Source organism: Ambystoma mexicanum, chromosome 6p (genome assembly GCF_040938575.1).
Source record: "Ambystoma mexicanum isolate Mex_15411 chromosome 6p, UKY_AmexF1_1, whole genome shotgun sequence".
NCBI classification, from domain to species: Eukaryota; Metazoa; Chordata; class Amphibia; order Caudata; family Ambystomatidae; genus Ambystoma; species Ambystoma mexicanum.
The window spans coordinates 1,121,890,668-1,121,904,666 of NC_090935.1; the positions used below are offsets into that span (position 1 = coordinate 1,121,890,668).

At 45.2% G+C, this 13,999-nt stretch overlaps 1 protein-coding gene across 1 annotated transcript in view; it reads left to right on the plus strand.

Annotated features, from left to right (window-relative positions):
- The window catches only part of GLIS3 (GLIS family zinc finger 3), a 1,977,963-nt gene that overhangs the window by 325,045 nt on the left and 1,638,919 nt on the right, over nt 1-13,999 (plus strand). The window lies entirely within an intron of this gene.

Sequence of the window (13,999 nt, forward strand, 5' to 3'; positions counted from 1 at the left end):
GTGAACCGAGAGAGCCGCTGGAAAGCGCCCTCGCCGCTGGTTCACTTTTCCTTTTGTATGTAACCATGGAGACGGTACGAGGTGTCGTAGTTTGAAGATTTACAAGATATGAATGTAATATGAGTTATGTAATACTGATTTTGCCTTAATACCGCCCTGAAGAAGGTTTAATCCGAAATGCATTGGCACTAGTGTATTATAGGCAATACAAGATGGAAACCCATTTGTCGATGTGCACAATTACGTCATTTTAAGGAAAACTTCAGGAATGTGAATAAAACATATCCTGCTTTAAGAGATACACTTTTTGAATCAATTACTTAATTTTGATCAATACTGTTAGGCGTACTTAATATTTTAGAAATCCAACAGCAACCACATTGGGCTAACTGAGAAGCGCCATTCCTAACAAAGTAGAGTTACTTTGTTTTTGGATACTTCAAGTTTTGACTGGTCCTTGTGCTATGGGACCATTACGGACTGGCAGCTCCAGGCAAAAACATTTTGAGTATTGAATTTGACTCACTTAAAGAATCCTACTACTAAAAGATTGATGCCCTCCTCTCCCTCCATACACCTGCATAGACATTTTACCTTCTAGAGATTCAAACAATTTTGTCATCGTTTGAAGAGCTAGATTCATTGTGGTAAATGTCACTTCCAGCACTTTTGTCATTGGGTCAGGTTGGTAGTTCTTAAATACCTCCTCTGCATTCTTTAAATTACAGGGAGTGGGGGGCTGCAAAGGAGGCTATTGAATTAATAGAGGAATGTGTAGTGTCTTGAAACATAACTGGAGACCTAGATAAATTGTGATGTATACTATCATCTTCTTGGCTAACGCTAGGCGCATCTATCTCAATGGCCACCTGTTCTTCTGTTGTTTGTGTCGCTAGCAACACTGGAGCTAGGGTCTCGGGACATTCACATACCTCACATACATTATTCAACATCACACTATCGGACGGCCAAGGTTGCACAACCACGGGTGGAATATCCACTATAATAGCCGCAGGATCACTTATTGCAGTAAAACTTTGCAGAGCAGCCGATATTGGTATTGTGTGTAACACAGGTGCTAAAAAAGGCTCACCTGTCGCAGTTGCCAGGTCTGACTGTACCTCCAATACTGGAGAAACATCTTTACAGTACTTGCGAATATCGGCTATGACTTCCACCTTCGATATAGGTTTCTTTGTTTTAGGTGTATGCCGACTTATTGGGGTAGAGCTCGTTGCCTTAGATATGTCTTTGGCTATGACGAGCTGAGACACATGAGTTTAACAAGTTACTCTTTACTGTTTTTATAGGGGGCATACCTGTTTTCAGCGTTGGAAGTACACGCTGCATAATTATTTATTTTTTTTCTCTTTTTTTTCCCCTCCTTTTTCCCCCAACTCCGAGGCTGCTCTATCAACACGTTCCAAAATGTTAGAACGCACACAGTAGATCAAAACCTGTGGCCTCTTCATTCCTCAAGCAGCCCGAGACAGCCGCAGACAGCCCTTACACAACAGCGCTTTCACAAAAGTGTGCGTGCATAAAGCGCAAGATTTCCGCTTTAAATGGATTATGGGCAATGTTGGCCGTAGTGTGGGCGGGGACAACCACACTTAGTTAAAATTTCAAACGAAAGTCACTGCAATAGTCACTGCAAAAATAAAAGGTGAGCGTTAGCAAATAAAAGTCACTGCAGTTGGTGAGCTGAATTGGCTTCTCGTGGGTTCAGTCCATACCGAAAATCCTCCGTATTTCACCAGGATAGCACGGGAAGCGCAGAGTCTCCAGCCGCAGACAGCCCTTATACAACAGCGCTTTCACAAAAGCACGCGCACATAAAGCGCGAGATTTCCGGTGTAAATGGATTATGGGCAATGTGGGCGGGAACAACTACACTTAGTTACATTTTCAAACGAAAGTCACTGCAATAGTCACGAAAATCCTCCGTATTTCACCAGGATAGCACGGAAGCGCAGAGTCTCCAGCCGCAGACAGCCCTTATACAAGAGCGCTTTCACAAAACCCCCTGACTGTTGGGAAGTCTTCCCGTTTCCAAACATCCAAGTCCACCTCTGCTCACCCCTCTTCCTACTAATTTCACCAACAGAGCATGGCTTTCTATGTCCCATAGAGAGTCCTCACACCTTTCATTCTATTTCCCCTCAGGCAGACAGGCTACAGGGGGAACTGGAGTTATTTACCAATATAAAGTTATTCTGTAAGGCCTCGCTAATTGAGGGCATGCTAATCTGCATGACATAATTGTCTTTACCCTAACCCTTCTGGTCTCCGCAATCTTTTTGGAATTCTTCATGCTTCCTCGTAGGCCCATCTAATAGGAAAAACCTTGCGCACCATTCACTCGTCCTTACCGCGCATTCTCTCTTACACTCAATCACATGCACTATGGGTGATATATAATCAGGAATGCTGTCAAACAGCTGTAATTCCCTTCACCTTTCAAATCTGTTCCCTATCTTTGCCACTCTATAGTGTTGCATTGGGTTCAAACGAGAAGATGAAGTGTTTGGATGCTGCCGAATAGCTTTTTTTCCAGCCAAAAATTGACTAAATACATGCTCGAAGCCCAGGTTTGGAAAACCCCTAAAGCACAGTCTGGCATGGGCACTTTCTACAAGCACCCATTCTTGTTTACGTTCCTTCCTTGAAGTCTGTGGCGTGTTATTCTTGCATTTCAGAAATTATGGTAGTTTAGCTATTAACTGAAAATACAGAATGGGAGGAAAGGCAGAGAATATTTTGATCATGGCAAAAGGAATGAGGAGCTAAACCAACAAAAACAGTTTCCCGTCGCTATAAAAGATTCTTGTGGTCTGCATTTGTCAATTATTAACAAGTATTATAAATTACATTTTTTTGCTAAATGTACAAACTGCTCGTGGGTCAATTAGGTGTTGTCGTCTTCCACACCTAATTGGTCACAAACATTTCACTAAAATAAAGAGAAATCATATCGTTAATAGGAAAGAAAATCGATGTAATTTCAGATAATTTCTGAAATGTTTGTTAGTGTATTTTAAGACGTAATCCATTTTTGTTTCTTCTACTTCTGTGGAATAAAACAAGGATTCATTGTGCTATGTAATAATTGCTTTCTTGTTTCACTATAGCGGGTCATTCATTTTTCAGGTCTGGCCATAAAGCACTTTATTGCTCAGCCATAGCTAATTTAGTGAACAAAAAAAATTAGATGATAAGGGGCTCCAGAGGCCAATTATGCAGTCACATGATGCCAGATATACGTGGACAAGGTCGCCATTGGCAAAGTAGTATATGTCATCATCACGCCAAGGAAAAGAAGCATCTTGATCCATTCGTGATTTTAAATTTAGGATTTGGAAGTCGGGACAGTTGCTCCTCAGATTCCTTTGTCAGTAGTTAGTGTCATTTGGCATGCATAAGATAAAAACACTACATCTCCCGCGATACACTGTGCTGAGCTACGGGAAGACCTGGAACCAGAATTTTCCAACCTTCCTGATGATTTGATGCTGAACTCTTTGAAGTCAGAAACTACATCTCCGAAAATGCGATATGCTGACCTACTAGATAAACAGGAATTAGAAACTGCACTGTTTAAAACTTTCTGAGGCTATGAAGCCAGATACCAGGCAAGCCTGAAACTACATCCGCTAAGAATAATTGTGCTACTTACAAGCTATATGGAGCTGGAATTTGCACTCTGCATAGCGGCCAAAAGGCAATTTCTGGTGCTAAAGAAGCCTCCATAATAGATCAGCTTTATTTTTTACTTATAAAGTTTCAAGTGACCTTCATAAGCAAGACTATTTTGTGTAGCTTGACAAGTTTTCTCTGATGCGATTACATCGTTCGTCTTTTTACCGAGTTCGGCAGCAGGACAGAGCCAAAGCTGTTGCCAAGACTTGCTACTTGAGGAGTGGGAAGTCAATCCAGTGGCTATTCAGGAGGCTTTGTCAACATTAGGTGGCAGTCAGCATGCATAACCTAAAAGAAAAACTCATCGCCGCAATGCAGACTGCTGAGCTGGTGGAGGAATTGGAACCAGAATCAACCCTTCTCAGGCTTCTTGATGTTGTGATGCTGGATTGGTTTCTAGAAGCTGCAGGGCAGGAATGTGCACTTATCCAGATATTGGCAGTCAAGCTTAGATAGCATCCGCTTAGACCCCGGCCTGTGCAAGGGCATTTTTGCCTCTTGGGTATTTTTGGTGCTAAATATAGCTGCTTAAAAGTTGTATACTATTTTTCATTTTAGAAATTCCACGGGACACTACATGTTCAAAACGACAGTGTGTGTTGAGACACACTTTCCTAAAGCCGACCGTACGCAGTGTATAATTACTGCTGAAATCTTTGCTGTTTTTTCACATTTCCTGTCGGCTCAAAAATATGCACAAACTGGGTACCAGGATTGATTGCTCTAGGTTTGTTGGTTCAGAAGAGAAAAGTCAAGGCGGTTACTGTTTGGAAGCTTTTATCACTAATCAGTGTTATTCAAGATGTACGAGATTATAAATTCCCTCTCTCGCAACAAATGCACTGTTCTCAGATACTGGAATATCTAGAACCAGAATGTATACTGTCCAAGGTTCAAAATGCCTTGACGCTAAATACCTTACAGTCAAAATCGACATCTATCAAGATGCATTGAGTTGCTCTCCTGTAAGGCTGGGATTAGAATCTGCACTTCAACATTAATGAGGCTCTGATGCTGCATACCGTATAGTCAGAAGCCACATTGCCATAAAAGCACAGCGGTAAGCTGAAGGAAACGCTGGTACCAGAAAGTACACTTTTTATCCTTCCTGAGGCTGTGATGCTGTTTGGATAGCAGCCAGAAAGTACATAAACCAAGATACAGAGTGCTGACCTATTGTGTTGGAGTCGCTCCATGGTAAACTGTGAATCTCCTTCACAGGGATAGCATGCGCCCAGCCATCCCTCCTGTAGTTTGCACTCACAGAGAGAAAGAGGATTGTACGATGTCAGCCAGATAGGCAGGGTATCAGAAGGAAATTGAAATGAGAGCTGGGGACGTGTATTGTTAAGATAGGTACGGCAAAGACAGGAACGTTGTTGTGCTCCTGGACTCTAGCACATACCAACCGGCACTAGACGGTCAAAATTGCATGTATTGCGGCTCAAGTATACCACAATAGTACACAGAGGGATTTATTTATGAATGAATAGTGGCTCGGTTTTAATTTTCTCATCCTTCAAACTCCCATTCATATGGCCGAGTCCAAGTCACAGTTTCCTGGCCTTTTGGACAATGCACAGCGTGCACAACTTTAATGATATAAACTTTGTTCAACTTGCAATCTATCTCCTGATCTCATTCCCTACTGGGGTGCGTCCTTTATTTAGTTTTGTTCTGTATCATGTTGGGATGGCGCCTTCACAAGGGAGGGGAAACAAAGGGAAGTCAGACAACGATCCTACTATGCCAGGTGACATTGAGATTGCGCAAGTTTAGGAGAGGGGGGAGAGGAAAAGTGCAGAGGGAAAGGGAAGGGGGCACTGCAGTACATAGGATAACAGTAAAATAAATAAAGACAATAAATAAAAGTGTGGCCAGCTGGTGGCAAGTGCAAGGGTAAGAGCAGAAATCAGGGGTCAAGTGCTATTAGGGGCTGTAGGGATACAGAAATAGTCCCAGAGTGCAAGGGTTGCCAGGAGGCAGTGCAGGTGTGCGACTGATGGGGGGGGGGGGGAACCTGGGCACGAGATCAGAGGGTAGCCAGGTAACCCGTGCAGTTTCAGATACAGTCAGGAGATAAGCAGGGTAGAGGAGGAGAGAAACCAGAAGCAAAGAGGAAGGTCTTGAGGTGCTTCCGAACCAGAGATGGTTCTAAGTTTCAGAGAGGCAGGGAGGCTGCTCCAGAGGGAGGCCCCAGCCAAAGAAAGAGATCTACCACCAACTCGCTGCTTGGAGAAGCGACTGCACCTGGGGGAGTTGGAGGCGGATGAGCGAAGAGCTCGAGAGGGAAGATATTTAAAAAGAGAGAGTTGGAGGTATTGAGGTCCCAGGCCCCAGAAGGCCTTGTGGACAATGCAGAGGGTTTTGAACTTAATCCTCAATGCTACTGGGAGCCAGTGCAGAGATTTCATTCCTGGATACGATCCCTGGGCTTGAGGCCAAGGACAAGTCGCGCAGTCCTGTTTTGGATGAGTTGCAGTGGGTGGAGAGTAGAGGCAGGTAGATTTAGAAAGAGGCTGTTGCAGTAGTCCAGCCTAGAGAGAACCAGAGCTCTGGAGACAGTGAGCTTTTGGGAGAAGGAGAGGAAAGGAAGAATTCCTCTGAAGAGTTGCAGCTTTTAGTGTGACTTTTTAGAGGCGTCAGAGATGTGAGGAGAGAAGGAAAGTGTGGAGTCGAAGATGACCCCAAGCTTTTTCGCCTCACAGGTGGGAGCAGGAAGAGGGCCAAGAGAGGCCGGCCAGAGAGTGACAGGAAAGAAGGGAGCAGGTGTGCCGATGAGGAGAATCTTGGTCTAACTGGCATTAAGACAGAGATCATTGGCGGCACACCACTCCTGGATGGCTGAAAGACAGTCAGAGATGAGAGAAGGAGAAGAGGTGGCGGAAGTGAGCCTGAAAGTTAGCTGTTATCCGCATAGAACTGAAAGTTGGGACAGAGAGCGGCAATGCAGTGGGCAAGAAGAGCAATGTATTGGTTGAACAGCCAGGGAGAGAGGTTAGACCCCTGGGGAACACCACAGGTAGAGATAGAGATAAAGAAGAGAAAGGACCCGATCAGAGAGGAAGGAGGTCAACCAAGCCAGGGCCTGATCAGTGATACCCAGGTTATCGTGGAGACGGTTGAGCAGGATGGCATGTTTGACCATGTCAAAGGCAGAAGAGAGATCAGGTAAGATGAGGACACAGGGAGTGCTGGAATCAAGGTTGGAGAGAAGGTCTTCACAAATGTCCAGGAGAGCGGTTTCTGTGCTTATGGCAGTTCTAAAGCCAGACTGATGGTCATGGAGACAACCAACAGATTCAATTTGAAGATTCAGCTGGGTGTTGGCCAGCTTTTCCAGGAGTTTGCCCAGGAAAGGAGTAATTGAGATTGGACGATAGTTAGCTGGGCAGGAAGGGTCGGCAGAGGGTTTCTTAAGAAGAGGGTGCACAAGAGAGTGCTTCAGCGGGAGGGGAAGACTCCAGTGGCGAAGGAGTGGTTGCAGAAATCAGCCAGAGCAGGAGCAAGGGTGTCAATGTGGTCCTCAATGGTTTTGGAGGAACAGGAATGAACCTGTTTTGACAAGACTTTCATAGATCTGACTTGTCTAGAAACCTCGTCTGGGGAGAACAGGGAAAGACAGAGAAGGAGGGAGGAGAGGTGGCTGAAAAAGGGCCAGAGGAAGAGCAGGGAGTAGAGGGAGGAGGGGGGGGGAAAAGAAGAGAGAGAGGACAGGATGTCCTGAGTTTTAGAGATGAAATGAGAAACCAGGGCCGTGCAGAGGGCCTGGGAGGGGACAGGAGAGGTAGAGACTGCAGCAGGATTGGTCAACTCCTTGCAGATTTTAAAGAGTTCAGCCGAGTTGTTAGATGCCGCAGAGACGCGGGCTTGGATGTGCGCTCTCTTCTTGGTACAGACAGAGAGCCGGTATTGACTTTGGAGCAGGCGGCAGGCCAGTTTGTCAGAGGATGTACCAGAAGCACACCATTTCCTCTCAGCCACCCTGCACTTGCGTTTAAGGGTGACAAGGTCTGAGTCGTACCAAGAGTTGCACTTGGCTTTGGGTTTCAAGCGGTTCCTCATGACAGGGCCAAGAACATCGAGAGTATCAGATCTAGCAGAGTGAGGAAAGGGCAAGTCAGGGTGTGAGTCAGCCAAAAGGAGAGGAGGGTGTGAGAAAGCGGTGGCGAAAGCCTCAACTGACACATGTTTCATGGGTCGGATAACCGAGAAGGTAGGTGGCAGAGATAGAGTTGGCTTAGCCTGAGGGGTAGAGAGGGTGAGATGGCAGGAAAGGAGGAAGTGATCACTCCAGGAGAGAGGAGTGGTGAGAGGGGTAGAGAGGGGAAGGTCTGAAGAGATCAGAACACCCAGAGTGTGCCCTGCAGTGTGAGTGGGGCCAAAGGGGAGACTATAGAGAGAAAGAGAATTGCAGAGGTCACGAAAGAGTCAGAGGGAAGGACAGGAAGCATCCAGGTGGATGTTAAAGTCTCCAAGAAGAAGGAGTTGAGTGGTTGAGACCAGGAGGGAAGAGGAAAGGTCCGCCCACTCAGAGAGGAAGGAGGAGATCTGACCAGGTGGTCTATAGATGGTAGCCACAGTAAGGGAATGACCAGGAAAGAGAGAGAGCCTGCAGACAAGGCATTCGAAAGAGGAGTAGGCCTGCGTAGGAATGACAGAGGCAAGAATCCACTCAGGGAAGATCAGGGCTACACCCTCTCCTGAACGGTTGGTTCTGGGCGCAGAGAGGATCTTGTAACCATCAGGGAGGAAAGCGTCAAAGCTTGTGACAGAACTGGCCGTGAACCATGTCTCGTGAGAACGAGGACATCAAGGTCAAATTCCTCCAGGAGACGGCATCATAGGTTGCTTATAGATAGTGAAGAGAATTGGAGACAAAGAAGATTGCCATGGCACACTCCGCACCCTACATTAATTTCTGGGGATATGAAATTACCCAGTTTAACACTTAGCCAGCCATCCATCGGAAAGTCTGAAACCACAGTAATTCTTCTTTTGATACCCCTGCCACATTTGTAAGCCTAGTAAGCAGGATCTCATGATCCACACTATTGAACTCTGGGGAATGGTGCAGCATAATTAACAGTGTTAGTACCCCTTTGTCAGTGTTCTTCAGTACATCTTCCCACACCGCGTCCAGTGCTGTCTCGGTCCCAAGTATTCTTGTAGCTGAGCGGTTACTATTTTATCCAGCATTTTGGCTGGCCAAGGAAGACCTGCCACTGGACGATAATTCTGTAGCAATAGATGATCAAGCAATGGTTCTTTTAGAAGTGGCGTTAAGGTAATGTTTTTAGCATCTGAGGGACCATCTCCTCTTTCAAAGAGAAGTTCACAAAGGATGTTATAAGGGCCTTTAATGACGTAGAATTAGTCTTGGCTACATAAGCTGAAATACCATCGAATACATGTACAGTAGGTTTAAGGTTTGATAAACACTTTGAAATGGTATTAGCGTCTGTCTCTGTAAACTCAAATAGCGCAGCATTTGATTATATATCTTCGAGTATCATATTTAGTTTAGATGATTTCTTAGGGATATCTCGTATGATTTCTATTTTGTGCTTTAAAAAAGTGTTGAAATCATTAGCTAAGATTTGGGATGGAACCAAATTAGAAGAGATGCTCAGAGAGTTAACACCATTTTCAATGTCACAAAGAGTTTGGATGGTCTGCTTAAAGCAGTTGCAATGTTGTTCTTTAGAAAGGAAGATTTAGCAGAAATAATGTCAGCAGCATCTTTAATTTCTCTCCATTTCTTTCTCTTTTTATCTAAAGTTAGTTTGTAATGTTTTAAGATTGGAGTAAACCATGCTTTAGAGGTTTTCTTAGATTATCTGGGTTTTCTATGTGTAATAGAATGACACACTTCCTCTAGTTTATCAAAGCTGGTGGCAGAAATCTCCTCACTCTGTGTGCCATCTGTTTCGGTGGTTATATATTGAAGTCGCCTGCTAAAAGCAGATGGGGATAACTTAGTGGTGTGGTATCAAGGGAATTATTGAAATGATCCAGAAAATAGCCTGCGGGGCCTGGTGGATGGTAATACAATACCATTTTAAAGCTAGGTTGGGTGACAGAGGGTTAGTAGTCCAAACTGAGACCACTTGGCCAATATTCGTTATCGTGCACTGGACATATATATATATATATATATTTGTTTATTGATTTTACATATACATAAAACACGTAAAACAGAACCAGAGTTCCCAGGGATACATTAATAACAATCAATATATTTCACTAGTAAGATTGTCTACAATCGCCTATAAACATATAAATATAATCTTTCAGTGGGCAACATCAGAAACCACACTCGACATGGACAACAAATATTGCATATCAGGCCCCCATATGTCTGGGGGATGAGCATGCAAGGGCATGGTGTGAATAAATGCAACATCTAGATCATAACAATAAGCAATATTTTCCAGCCACGCTGCTATTTTCAGCAGTGGTCCTTTCCACCAGGCGAGAGCCACCCTCCTACAGGCCAACACTAAGAGGAACCCTGCTAGCTGGCGAGTATGCCGCAGAAGACCACCCGTCATTCCCAGCAATGGCAGGAATGGATCCACCACCACCTGTTCTTTCATAATTAGAGACATCTTCTCACAAACCTCCCCCCAAAATACAGCTATAGTGGGAAAAATCCATGCCAGGTGGATACAATCCGTGGGTATAGCCTTGCATCTCATACACTCTTATGTGGTTTCTGGATAATATCTATGTAACTTAGCCAGAGTGTGATACGTCTGGTGCATACAATTAAAATGTCTCATTTAGTATATGGCATTCAGAGAGACCCTCTTGGTCTGACCTTTCCATTTCCGAATCTCCATTCTCAAACTATTCTCCCACCTTTGTCTGAAGGCATCATCCTCCTGCAGGGCCTCGGATGTCAATCTACTATATATATGTGAGACCAATCGGCCCTCACCTTGGGCATTAATGACAGCATATAGGAGAGAAAAGCTGGGTGGCTGATCTGGAAAGGAGGGAAATTGCATCCTGAACACATTCCTAATTTGGAAATACATGAATATATCAAGCAGAGTAGTCCCACTTTTCCCTTTAAACTCCTCTAGTGATAGCGAATGTGCATCCACATAATAATCCCCAAATGTACCTATGCCAACCTTAGTTTCTAGGTTTATATAACCATTGTCATGTGTGCTCCTCATCCTGAGAACATATCTGGCTGGTATCAGTGGAGAGTACAAAATTCTGGCTGCCAATTTGTCAGCTATCTTGTACCAAGCATCACAGGTACTAGAAACGTTTGTCATTGTCGGTTTATGTTTCGTTTATTTGATTATCATTGTTCGAAGTAGCGCTAGAGCCACCAGTGCCCTTTCTATCTGCACATGTGAAAGGGACAGGACCAATTTTGCATGAAGTCAGGGCGGAGCTGGTATCGACCTCTAAGTTGATATTATCAAAGTGATCATGTGCTGTTTTCTTTAAAGCCATTAGAAATTGTTTGGGGTGTGGGGCATGAGACCTTCCCGCGAAGAGGCCTGCAAGTATCAGGCTATTATTAGGGGCAGTAATCAGAGTGATGTATAGTCTGCTGCGATTAACACACCAGTTGGCTCTTAGTGACTATACACCCAATTCTAAGTTGAGAGCCTCCACTGGAACTGACCTAGGGACTCACAATATCATTCCGAGCATCTTCCCTTCCAGTGTATCCAGCCATCCTGTATGATGTTCAGCGAGGAGTTCCAGGTCATATGTCACCCCCGGGATTATACTGGTAGTATATACGTTGAGTAATCCTTCAATGTTGTTCCCACCGTGTGTGGCTCAATATCTTTTAATTGCTGCCCATTTCATCATGACTTTCTCTTTAATATCTTCCCTGTAGACCATTTGTGTGGGGGCTGTAAATATGGGTAAGCCCAAGTATGTATATTTCAAATGGATTGTGTCCTCCCACGTATTCCTCATCTTTCATATTCGATATCCAGCTTCAGCTGCTTTGGAAAGGGCAGGGGGCGCTGTGATCGATGGCATTTACTCGATGTCCCTCGAGGGCCCCCGTCTCGAGGATGACGTCATCGAAGGTATATATAGCATGCGCAGCGCCCAGTGGCTTTAGTTCCGTTTTTCAGTGAATGCTATCGCTTCGAGAAATAAGGTGCGCTTCATTACTTTATACTTCAGTACTTCGAAAGAGTATGGGCCTCATTACGACCCTGGCGGAAAGGGGTTTGCGGCAGCGTTAGCTGCGCCAACCCCTTTCCGCCAATTACGAGTTCCCTTTCCGCCATGGCGGTTTTTACACCTGCTTTTAGCAGGTGTAAAAAACCATGGCGGTAAGGGAACTTGGTGTTAATTACGCCACCGTAATTTACGGTGGCGTAATTAACGCCTTCCCCACTCCCATTATGCCCTATGGGGCAAAAATGGGAATGGGGAAGGGTAAATGGGGATTGGGGATTTACCGCCCCGCCATGGTCGGAATGGGGCGGTAAATCCCCTTACCGCCATGGCGTAAACGTAGTTTGCGCCATGGCGGTAAAGTCACGGCCCTGGCGGTAACTTACCGCCAGGGTCGTAATGAGGCCCTATGTCTTCTTCATCGACACCGACTACCACGAAGACCGGGTTCAAGAAGTGTCGAGATTGTGGGTCGAAAATGTCATTGACCGATCCACATCGTCTATGTTTATGGTGTCTCACGGTGGAGCATAACACCTCAGACTGCTCCAAGTGCCAGTCGTTGACAGGAAAGGCCTTGAAGGAACGAAAGGGGATTGGCGGTAGGTCGAAACACTAAATCATCTACCCTGACCAAAAAACCTTCGACTGACGACTCGAGAGGCGACTCTCCTCGGAGGAAGAACGTTAAGAGGTCGAGATCGAGGAGTGGCTCCCACCACTCCTTATCGAAGAAGTCCAAGAAGAGGTACCATAGGTAGCCTTCTTCTAATTCATCATCTGACAATTCCCCTGAGATGGTATCCTGCCTCACAAAGAAATCTACTCCGGCCGAGTGGGAGCTTTTAGAGCAGAAATGTTAAAAATATTTGAAAAGCAGGAACCCCCAAGTCATGCTCCTACTGCGCCTTCCAAAGAAGCCGAGAAGGAAAGTGCTCGACCTAAATCATGCACGCCCTCGAGCACGGGAAGAAGGCCTGACCCTCATTGGGAGCCGTTGAGGCCTCAATCCGATGATGTGTCATCGAAGGATCCGTCGAGCTGAAAGCATAAGCATAAGTCAAGGTTGCCAACGCCATTGACGCCGGCTGCGCCTTCGACGCCAGCCAAGCCCTTGACATCAACGCCAGCTGCACCATCATTGCCAGCTGCACCATTGACATCGAGCGCCCCTTCAAAACCTATGGTGCCAGTGAAAAAAGTTTTGATGACTCTTCCAGCGTCGTATCCATTATTCATGAAACCTTTGATGCCTGAAAATACTTATGTGCCTTTACCAAGGAATGACTATTTTAATCCCTTACCTCAATATATGAGGAGAATGAACCCTCAGACAACGAGGCACCATTTGGCCTCTAGTTTGGGATGCCTAACGTGCCAGAAAGTTTTATCTCTGAGGAAGCAAGGTTGTAAGACCTTTATGACAATCTGCAGACGGCCAGTGGGGTGGACACCTCACCTGAGCTAGAGTTTGGAAGACCAGAGGCTGTGGAGCATGCTGATGCATCATATAGACAGCTCATGTCCAAGGTCGTGGAATATATGGGGTGGAGTAGGCCTCCGTTATCATTTGAACAGGATGATCTGACGCACACCCTGGATAAGGGTCCTCAGTCAGATCCTATATTACCATTTCACACTGCTGTGCAAAAAATGGTGGCAGCGAATTGATAGACGCCAGAAACTAGTCCGGCTTTGAATAATAATTTGATCAAGAAATACCACCCTTTCACTAGTGAACCCAACTATCTCTCTAAACACCCCACTCCGGAGAATCTGGTGGTAATGGCAACTAACGAAACTTCTAAGCAAGCAGCTTACCCTACCATCCCTCCAGATAGGGACGACAAAAGAGTAGATGGATGGTCAAAGAAGGTATTTTCTGCAGGGAGTATGGTGCTCAAATCAGCCAACTCCACATGTGCTCTTGCAAAATTTACATTCTAATTAGAGATGGCAAAGAATCCATGTGTGAGTATCTTCATTCAGGTCTGGATTCTGCTGACATCATCAGTAGAGCCATGGCTACTAGCACTGTTATATGCAGATTTGCGTGTTTGAGGAAGTCGGGTTTTGCACCAGATGTGCAATCTAGACTCCTCAGCAGGCCCTTTGATGGGTCTCACCTTTT